Consider the following 11970-nt stretch of genomic DNA (forward strand, 5'->3'; position numbering starts at 1 on the left):
CACGCATACACCCAGTCACAGTGTGTGTGTGTGAAGAGGTGGCTCTGTGGTTCATCCTATGATCCGTGTCAGAGCTCAATGTTTGAATCCACAGACGCACTCTGAAGTCCTCTGCAGCTTTCCTGAGTCTGGGATACTTACCTCAAAAATCACCTTGGCTTTTTGGTATTTAACTATAAAGGTAAGTCAGTTCTTCTGTAGCTGCCTTTAACCCTTTCTCTGTAATTTTACAGAAACTTGATGTAGGCACTTTAAAATCGACATTACTACAGGGACAAAACCTTTAGCTGTCACTCACAAAAAAATCTGATTACTAAACTGAACTTATTCATAAATTGTCCTTTTTTCTAGATTAGAGATGATCTCTCCTCAAAAATCCCTGAGTGTCTTCATCACTCTGTCTCTGCTGTGCAGCCCTGCCTCCACTACTGAACCAGGTGAGTAAAGTTCAGCTGATGTCAGCGTGGTTTTATGGAATAAGATGAAAAAAATCTTCATTGGGAGTTGTTTTAAAATGGTTATGTAAAAGTTATCAAGACAGCTTAGAATAAATGATGTTTGTTTTAGAGCCGGATGCCTTTTTCTCACAATAAACTGCCGGTTATCTTCTAGATAGATATATTTCATTTCAGACTCAGGGTCCATACATACAAACACATGACAGATAAAGATAGATAAAGAGAAGGGGAAATGTTGTGTTGATTGTAAATAAGTCATGAATATCTAAAACAAATACAGAATATGATACTACAAAGTGTTCCATGAGTTATAGATGAAAGGTCAATGTGTTAAAAAGGATGACAGCTGCAGTTAACCTGTTACACTGGCAGACATTTGTTGTGTTTAATGACTTTTCTACAGTGACTATGAAAGTATTCCCCCCTTAGATGTTTGGCCCTTTTGTTGATATTGGAAATCAGTCATGATCAATATAATTTGGCTTTTTTGACAAAAAAAAATTTAATAAAAACCCTCTTTAATGTCAAAGTGAAAACAGATTTCTACAAAGTAATGCAATCTAAATTAAAATATTTAATGAAAAATAAATGAGTGCACAAATATTCACCCTCCTTAAGTCAGAATTTAGTAGATGCACCTTTGGCTTAACCTTGGAAAGAAGATGAATACGCCCGTTACCGTGTTTCTCACTGGTGAATCCAATCCATCTGGTGTGTCAGGTTACGTTTGGCTGCCATCACAGCACTAAGTCTGTTTGGATAAGTCTCATAAAGGCTTGCACATCCTGACACTGAAATTTTACTCTGTTCTTCTTTGCAAAACTGCTCAAGCTCTGTCAGGTTGCACAGGTTTAGGTGTTAACAGCCTTTTTTAAGTCCAGCCAAAAATTCTCTTTTGGATTTAGGTCTGGGCTTTGACTCTTGATGATGGATTTAACTGAACTGGGATGTTTAGTGCGTTGTAACTTCTTTTTAATCCATGCCCTGATTTATGCTTTTCAATAACCTTTTTCTGGGTTGCTTGGGGTGTTCTTTTGTCTTTATGGTGTAATGGTAGCCAGGAGTACTGATTAACCAGTGATTGGTAATAACACATACATAATATGTATTTTCACTGTTTTCTCAACTAGACCTCAACTTCTTTTTACTTGTAACCTTCACACAACAAAGCTGATATTCCTCTTATAACCTGTTAATTTCTTAAGATCTCTAGAAATCAACCAAAATGTATGATATCCTAGAATAACAGAGTAAAATAAAGTGTATGCATGCATGTCTGTTTCTTTGTCCTGTCTCTTTGGTCAGTCACTTCTGAAATAAATTTGAATGGTTGAAAATATTTATGAATTTGGATTTGTCATTAAGAAAGTGTTAGTGGATCCTGTGGCTAGACCAGGTTTGAACTACCGCTATATGTGACTTTAAAGGTTGAATTTCCATCCATCTTTAGTGTGAAATCTTTAGGAAAATGCAGTATAAAGAAAGACATCTCTAGAGAAATAATCCTAGTTACCCATCCCTTTTTTCCGCAGTGCTAATCAGCTGCTCTACAGACATGCTCCTATTTGCTTCATGTTAAGGATGTCCTGTGTCTGTTTTTGTCAGAAGCCTGGCTCAGTCTGTGGGGGAGCGTTGCTGACTTCACCTCAGGGTGCAGTCACTGGAGTTTAAAGCCTCAGATCTCCCTCCCCGCACTAGAGGAGTTCACCATCTGCTTCAGCTTCAAGTTAAAGGTATTCATGAAAAATTTCAATTTTGATTAACGGGCGTTTAACTCATGTATCAGCTGAAATATGTGCTCTAAATGGTGAAGGGTTTTTGAATTCTGAATCACTTTAATTAACCCTGTGTAGGGGTCGAGTTCCTCACACTGGACGGCCTTCATGTACCGTCATCCTGACGTTCAGCATGCTGAGCTAGGCTTTGGGGGAAAGCAAGGCCGGTTTATGGTCTGGTTGTGTGGAACAGAGTGGATCACAGCGGAGACGAGGCTTCGGGTGTCAGAGTGGCACTCAATGTGTTTGAGCTGGACACACACTAAAGACAGACCTGCACTCTACATCAACGGTGAACTGGAGGAAATATCAGCAAGTAGGTGTGAAAAGGTTTTTAAGTCTGGAGGGTGCTAAGGCAAAGAAAGAATAATAATGTTGAAGAATTATATAGCAGTAATTTAAAGAAAACTTTGGCCTGTTTTTATGATTTTTCTCTTTCTCTGCACTGCAGTGTTTGTATATTTTGATGTATTTTTATATAATTTTGGCTCATAAACTTTATACTTTTTATACACTGCTTTGTATGTTAAGGAGTTTAAGGCATATCTTTGAAAGCAGTTGCATGGATATTTTGATGCCCTAGAACTGATACATCAATACAGAGGAGCAAACATCTACAATTCCTCAAATATTAGCTTGAAGAGAAATCCCCATTAGCTTCCACGTCAAACTGCACCATTTACAGCAGAAATAACCATGTTTACAGCCTTGAACACGGACACTTCTGGGATTTATAACTCATTTCTTTATCTGTGAACATATAGTGGGAGTCGATATTTTAAATTACATATCTTTTTGAAGCATATGAAGGCTAACAGCACTTTTGAATTAAATGACCTAAAACATATACTTTTTGTGAAATTCTAATTTATTGAGATGCATCTGTATATCGACAGCTAGGCAAATAATAGCACGTCAAGCATTTGTGATGTATCCAGAAAAAATATTTTCATTTTGCATTCAAAATAAGACATATGGTTTTATATGACCATCTTTTGTGCCATGTGACCCCGTTGTCTTCTTTTCTAGGTCACAGTTCAGCTGACGCTCCTCTGTGCCGTAGACTGTCCCCTAATGGAACTCTAACTATGGGTGCATCACACTACCTTGAAGAAGGAAAAATCAAGATTTTACCATACACAGGGCTACTGGGTTACTTATCACAGTTTCGGCTTTGGGGTAGGGAACAGGAAGTGACATCACTGAGATGTACCGAGGGGGACTTGGTGAAGTGGGAAAGAGACAACTGGGACACTCAGATCTGTGCTCCGCTCCCTGATCGCAGCCTGGAGTGTGGTGAGTGAATAGAAGCATTTACATTTAAAGAACCAACTTCTCAGTGATATTTTTTAACTATTTTAACAGTTAGAACTACATTTACTGTATGTAGCACCCACCAGCTCTGCAAGTTGAATATTTTCTACCTCCCACAGTGTTTAAACAACACTCAGTAATTCACTTTAATGCAGTCTGTCAGTTTCATTGAGCATTTTACAGCTTTTTCCTACCTCTGTTTACTGTCTGTCCTCTGCTCTCTGATTAAATATTGACTCCTTGTCTTTTTGATAGTAAAGTAAATACAGAAACCATTCTGAGATCAATAAAATCAAGATCACACACATTAATCACACAGCTGTCATAGCTTATTTTCTTTCTGTACAGCTGGCTGCTGTTATTTTCACCCTAAGTTCAGACTTGAAGAAAACCAAATGTTTGTGGAGCTTTTTCTATTCCACTCAAGCTTTTTCATTTTTACAGAAGAAGAAATAACCTGAACTACAAAACAAATTTATTTTCATGTTTTACTTACATCTGTCATATGTCATATATGTTATTCCACTCATCTTCTTCAAGACAAAGGCTGAAGGCTGAAAAAGTTTAACACAATTTTAAACTGAGTGGGAATTTTCCTTCATAAAATCAAAATGTGCAACATTATTTTTACAGTACTGGTATGATATTAATCATATCAATCATTGAGCTCTGCTTTTGCAGTTTTTGTTTGTCATAGCTTTGCTGTGTTGTCTTTATAATTTGTTTATCATGTAACAAAAGATGAGAAGTCTAGGAATGCTTGTAATGACAGTACCATACATAAAGAATTTGTTTTAAAATGAAATTAAGCTTAAATTAGCACACAAATACCTGAGATGTAATCAGGTTATTGGTTTTGCTAGTTACAGTGACAGAAAGATATGCTCGCAAAACAACTCAGTGCCACGAAAAGGCTTACTTAACCACAATGTGTCAACTACAGGTCTTCTCCAGGTGACATTCATATACTGTGCTGTATCATGATGGCAGGTGTGATAACACACAAATACCTCAAGGTGAAAAATCTAATATAGGGATGCATGATATTGGGTTTTTGCCAATATCTTATATGCTGATATTTACAAAATAATTTGGCTGATGATAGCGATACTGATTGTTCAATGTAGTTCAGAATTAAAACTTCAGTCCTTAAAAGACACAGTTTTTAAGTCTGTTTTTTAAGTCTGTCTGTTGGTCCAGCCAAAAACTCCACTGACTTTTTTGTTGGTATGGTCAATATTTATAGCTGATCTAGGCAGATTGTAAATATCGACAAATATTTCAATTATAATTCACTTCTTAGATAATATCTGCCAATACCTAAAACATACCGATAATATCATGCATCCCTAATCTAATTTGTATACAGTCTGAGCGTCTTTGTTTAAGGGTGGCTCTGGGTCAGTAGTAGAGTTGGCTGTTTCTCAGTCACAATATTTGCGTTTGATTCCCAGCTCCTGCAGCCCCATGCTGATGTGCACTTGGGCAAAACACTTAACCCCAGTTTGCTCCCTCTGAGTTATGGCGTGTGAATGTGTATGAATAAAGTTAGTTAATTCTGACAGCCGGTTTGCACGGCAGCCTCTGCCTTCAGGGTGTGAATTGGTGTGAATCAGTAAGTAGGATCTTCAAGAAAAGAATTACACAAGCTCAAGTCCATTCACCATTAAAATGTTTCACTACTTATCATTTGGTTAAAAAATTACAGCGACTTATTTCTGTTTTACTTTCTCTTTGGCAGAGTGGTCCTTTTACAAGGTGACACTGATGTTTGCCATCATCCGCTCTGATGGGAACAAAACGGAGCTCTACAAAGCCAGAGACATCGCACATAACTGGGTAGATAAAACAGACCTGTGACAAACAAGACACAGAATCTCCACTGAAGCTAATTATTTATTCATGTATGAAATGTCTGTGTGTAGTTTTATATTGCACAATGGTTTTAGAGCTTTGAAACTGTAACGGCTCCACTCTGTTGTCCCTGCAGCTCAGAAGGGTTCTCCCAACTGGCTTTTATTTACCCAGAGTGTCTGTGTTTGAGCTGAGCAGGTATGAGAAGATCCCTGGTTATGACTGTCTGTGTTTTACAATAAAACACAAAAAATGCTTTTTGAGTCACATTAATTAAAATCCTCTTTTGGTAAATAGCAGTAAAAAGGGAACCAATGAGCTATAGCTGTATCTCTGCTCTCTTATGCAGATTGAGTCGAGAAAATCAAACTAAAAATGAAGACAGGAAGGTGAGCAAACATTTACTGATATAAATTTAGTTGTAACCCCTGACTTCTGGTTAATTTATTAAGTCCTTGCTCAGATTTGCTGCATGTTAAGTAGCTTTTTAATACTATGCGATTTTATTCCTCAGGTGCGATGGGCTCCATCTCATGACAGGTAACATGGTCCAGACTCACTGTTTCACTTTATGACTGATGATTTATACAACTCTATGTAGTCTGAACATTTAGGACAAATGTGGGGAAAATCTTTAGTGTTTGAAACTGATCAGAAACCTTAGCGACAAGCTTCAACCCTCTCTAACATCCACTGAGGAGAGCCTTCATTGCTTGCAAAAAGAAGTGACGACTAAAACCAGATTAAAAAAAAAGGTCTTTACTTCTTGCCAATTTATTACCTTAGTTAACAGTCGTCTAAAGCATTCATGGGTCCAATCAGTAGTTTTCTTTAATGCAGAGCAATGATCATTATTTCAAATATGGTCTCATTTAGATTAAGTAGATCTTAAACAGTGTGACTGTGGGCCTGAAGAGCTGCATCAATGTGTATTTCATCTGTTGTGTAAATGTGGCTCCAGGTCAGACAGTAACTGCCTGAATGTTCTGATAAGGCTTCAGGAGGGAATTAAAAATGTAAGGGCTGCATCACAGTGGCAACTTCCACACCTTTTGTACATATTCAATAAACTTAAGCCCCAAGTGGACATGCATTGATACATTAACTTTAACGTAACAGAAAAATAAACATTTAATGAATTTAAAGGGAAATGAGGGAGCAGAAAAGTGAAATATTTGATAAGACAAGGTTCAGATGCTTTGTGACTTGTGCACTGAGCTGTCTTGTGAGTTTTTTTTTTTTTTTAAGGAAATAAGACTTTAAGGTGCAGAGGTGGGCTTATTTCACATCACTGTTTTCTCCAAAATATTTTCTTATTTTTTCCTGAGGATCCAGAAAAAAAAAAGAAACAAAACAATCACTTGGTCACGAGATTGGCCAGATCACAACATGCCTGAGTCAGTTCTGTGCTTTTGCAACTCTGGTAAACCAGGTTATTTCTTTAATCAATGCAAAAATAAGAAAATATATAATATAATATAAAATATAAAATATATAATGTAGCTGCATGATGGAAGGTAAACTTGTTTATCTGTTCCCTATTTTTTATACCAGTTCTTATTGTTGAATACAAAATTAAACTTAGAGTTTATTTAAATTTGAGCCTGACGTAGTCAGGACTTTGCCTCTATACAGGGGATCATGCTCTACAGTAGTGGCACACAATTAATCAAATCACAGTTGCAACCATGATGGCAGGCTGTGCAATTACATGATCATGGTGCAGCACTATCCTTCTGGGTTAGCTAAATTAGCACCCAAAATCACCTCTGTATGTGAATAATCAGTCTTTGTTTTCTTGACAGTCTTGTCCACTCTTAACAAACTAAACAGCATGTAAAAAAAAAACTGCAAAAGCAGTAAAAAATATGTTTTCTCTGTAGGTTTAACTGTCTGGTTCACATAAATGTTATCCCACCACTGGATGTGGCAGCTGTACAACTGGAGATGGACATAGACCTCAGGATCCCCTACAATGACTCCAGTGGTCGCCTGCAGCTGCTGGCAGATCCAAGCAGCATAAACACCACACCTGTTGGTGGGAAATGCTTCTTAACAAGCAGATGTTTAAGTTGTCTTTTAAAATTAATTTTGGTTTAAGTGAATTTTTTATCCGTTTCTAGAAAGTTTCACAGCAACCACCATGAATCCCCCTGAGGTGGTGACATCACCCTCTCCAGTCACAACCCCATTACCCACTAGCACCAGTTCCTCCACCAGTAAAACCACAATCACTGGTTTCACAGCAGGTCCTTCAAGTGTTTCAGGTCAGTGTGATCAGTCAAAGTCAGAGAACCTCTGCTATGTTGACTGTGATGGGATTTTAACTGAGCTGTCCCTGACATAAAGCATCATTTAAAGTTACTATTTGCTGTGTCTGATCCATAGAGCTGTACTTTGAGGTTAGAGTGAATGTTTCTATGACAGGAGACTACGATCCAGAGCTTATTCTGTCCACATGGGTAGGTCTGTCAAAAAAAAAGCTTTATTAGTTATAACAACAGCACATAGACTTCTTCTATTCTAACTGTGGCTTCTACCTTTCCACAGCTCAACGTGAGTCTACCTGATGACATAATGGTAGTGCTTGACCTTCAGATGCTTCCCAAAGACCACGGGTACAGTGAGAAATGTAGCTGCTACACCATCATTAACATTTTGAGAAATATCACAGTTTCATCATTAACCGTCAAACATAACAATCTAATTTTCCAGACATCGTGTCAAGCGGCAGTCAGACCTCTCCACATCTGATGAAGTAAGTTCACACAGAAAGCTCTCATGTTACAAATGAAAGGCTCAGAAACAGGAACTCCTCACTTTGGAGACTTTCATGAGTATCTAAGGCTGATTGATGGCAATGAAATAATTATGAGTCTGCAGTCTCTCTCTGATATGTAACATCTTTATGGGAATAGTGAAACATTTGGGAAGTACTCGTGTTTAGTGTCTAACTGATCAAGATTGATGCATGAGACAAAATTAACAGGTGCACTGATTTATTCTATCCTGCTCCAGAGAGAGCAGACAAGCTGTTTACCCTGCTATTCATCCTCCAGTTCTAGCTATATGACTAACAGATAGACAGGATGGTATCATCTATAATGTACAATCAGTTTCATATTTGATGATTTGATAAGGCCTTTTTTCGATGTGAATCACACTTAAACTCTTGCTCATGAGAGAAGGATCAGCCTAATCCTTCTGTATAGGCTTTTAAATTGTCTATTTGAGATTTAAGATTTGTCTGTTTTATCCAAATAAATACTGAGTCATAGTTTATGTTGATATAAAAAGCAGCTCATGAATATGGTTGATACTATTTTAAAAACATCCCATGCACTTTTAATAATTCCCCTGACCTGACGTTTATCTGGCCTTTAAATCTTAATTACCAAATAGCTCACAATGTCACAAAAAAGTGGGAGATTTTGGAACAAGTAAAAGATGATTTCAAAAAACAAACCAGCTTAACAAATAACAGCCTATAACTCCTAACAACAAGTAGCCTGTAGGCTCATGAAGATAATAATTTAGCAGTAGGCCCTCTGTACTGTAAATGGCGTGTGTAATGGCCATAAAGTCTAGTCAGAAGAAAACCTGGTCAAAGAGCTCCTCAGCCCATCTCTTTCTATGCTGTAGATGCTCATCAAATCTTTATATTGTGAACATTATCACACTGTCAGAGGATCAAACCAACATAAAGACGTTACTCTCAGTGGAAATCTAAGTGAATGTACTCATAGAGGCAAAAAGACGTGAGTAGGGCTGATATTATACTGTAGTATCTGTACTAGTGTCTCAGGGATTACCTGAACACTCTCCCTCTCCATATGCAAATAAAGCTGGAGCCCTATTCATCTTCAAAAGCCTTTAAATAGAAAATAATAAAGACATACTGCAAACATTATCTATGCTTTAATTACTTCTGTTTTTTTCATATAATGTATACAAACAATCACCTCATAAATCATGGTCTTAGGTAGAGAAAAGAGCATTTAAAAAGCCGGACTGTTGTGACTCAGATTTATCTTGTGTCTCTGTACATATAAAGAAAACTCACAAGATAAATCCTTGCTGTTAATATCTCTGGATGGTGAGATTCACAAAATGCAGAGCTGTTGTTTCTGTTGAGGTGCCATATAATCTGGTTCATGGTTAGAATTTAGCCAAAACCACTAGGTCCATCTTTTAAATGCTGTTTCTACGTGCTCAACGCCGTGTTTAATGATGCGAGTCTCTGTATAAATGAAAAGAAAACACAAGAGAATAAACAGAGTTAATTAATGCATAGACCATGTCTGTGGTGTGTCCTCATTATTATAAAGGCTATTGAAGATAAATGGGGCTCCATGTTTATGACTAAGTCCATTTTTTAAGCCTTTTCCCACTTTAACCCATTCATGCTTCTCTGTAGCCACTTTATACACCTTTTTGTGGATTTTCATTTAGATTTTACAGAATGAAAAGCCAGATTGTGGATTTTTATGGAATTCATTTTACTAACATGCTATTTCCCTGACTGATCAAATACTTTTCGTTCAGTTTTAAAGCTGTGTTAATATTTTTTACTCATTTCCAGGTGATGGTATCCAAAGTTTCCAGGTAAGGACCATCCTGCTCTGCACTTTTATTTTTACCTGACTCATGACTGAAAATGAATACACAAACAGAAAAACTTAATGACAAAGCCACCACAATGAATTTACTTTGTTCAACAGAATGCTAATTTGAGAGGGACATTATAGTTTAATTTAGCCTCTAAATTCATTCCTCAGATATACTGATTAAGGGGAACTTTTACTACTGTCATTAACTCTTTTATTGTTTGCAGAGAGGGCTGTGTTTTCCAGGTACAGGTCATGATGTCGCTGTCAGACACACAGGAAATGGAAGAGCTGATAAGATTCCTACTGCTGAGACCTTATGACAATGGATCCATCTCCATAGCAACTGAGGATATACAGATAAGTCGCATATGTGAGAAAGGCTTCTTCTTAGGTCAAAGATTATATCAAACTCTACTAAACACTGACCCTTACAAACTAAATATTTAAACGTCATCAACATCATCTTCTCTTTTCTATTTTAGTGATATTTAACTGTGACGCAGAATCCCATCAGACCAGGAAAGGCCTGTTTGAGTGGCCCACCACTTCAGGAGGGAAAAATGCAACTCAGCCATGTCCAAAAAACCCTCTTCAATTCGCAACACGGCACTGGTGAACACTTTTATACTTAATTCATTTCTTTTTGTTGCTCTCCTGATAAAATCACAGTTAAAGAGAGATTAAATCCAAGTTTCATTCAGATATGTAAGTATATTTTCTAAAAAAATTCCTTTGAAAAGAAAACTATTACTTGATTTACCTTTTTTTAATTTTGGAGCTTTTTTTGTTTTTTAGAAAAGTAACACACTAAACTGAAAATTTGTGCTGTATGTTTTTTTCAGGTTTTCCACACTGTTGACATTTTATGTGTTATTGTTTGAAATATTTAAAAAATGTTTGAGGACTATATGTTTTTTTTTAATTCATTTTAAACAGAAACAGGTGTACATCCTCATATATCAGTAACATTTTTAAATTCACGATTACAACAACAGAGGTAATATGTTTAATGAGTAATTATTGGTTACAACCCTAACTTTAATTTTAGCCTGAAACAGAAGGACTATTTGGTAGGTTTTGTGTTTTTTCACTAATCAAAAGAACTTGTGCATTTATAGTAGCATTTCTAGGTTCAAATTTTAATTTGATGATCAAAGTGGTGGAAGCATTTGAATTTCCAAATTAAAAAGCAACAAGTTTTATAATGTAGACTTTCTTTAACTGATACAAAATAGGTCGAAGCAATGGTGATAAAAAACTGTATTTTAAATAGCAGTCAAAGCAACTATTTTAATCACTGGCATTATAACCAAACCTCATTTTCAGTCAGGAACACTCTCATCATACATTTAACCATTTAATTGCAAAGTGGATATACAGTTTTATTCGCCAGACAAAGGTCTACTCAGAAAATGCTCCCTGGGTCAGTCAAGCAGCATACTTTGACTTTCCAAGAAGCTAGAAACCCCACATGGATAGACACATTTATGACAGTGCAAGTGAATACAGTGAAATTAGCTCAGAAGCAATTAATCCATAGTAGCATTAATCTGAATATGAGAGGTGCAACAGCTTAATGCTATAAAGGAGGAGGCTGGAGTGGAGAAGATAAGTTTTGGCAGCGGCACCAACATGGTGAATCAGCATTAATGCAAGCAGGGATTAGTGAGAATGACCGATAATTAAACAAAAGGCGATAACTGGACTGATCACGGCTGGGTGTATCACTTCTCTGTCCTGCATGAACTAGAGCTAAGCTTAATTTTTACATTTCTCTGTCAACTCAAAGTGAAAACATAAACCTTAACTATGTATATGGAATGTGTATGCAATATGTTTGGGAAGCACCTATAAATCTATAGACCTGTATTTTATCTCTATGTGGACACGCTGTATTCCTGACCTGTCAGAACTTTAAGATTATGGTGATTAATGTATTTACCTGGTTGTCATGAATTT

Source organism: Cheilinus undulatus, linkage group 12, assembly GCF_018320785.1.
Source record: "Cheilinus undulatus linkage group 12, ASM1832078v1, whole genome shotgun sequence".
In the NCBI taxonomy this organism is placed as follows: Eukaryota; Metazoa; Chordata; class Actinopteri; order Labriformes; family Labridae; genus Cheilinus; species Cheilinus undulatus.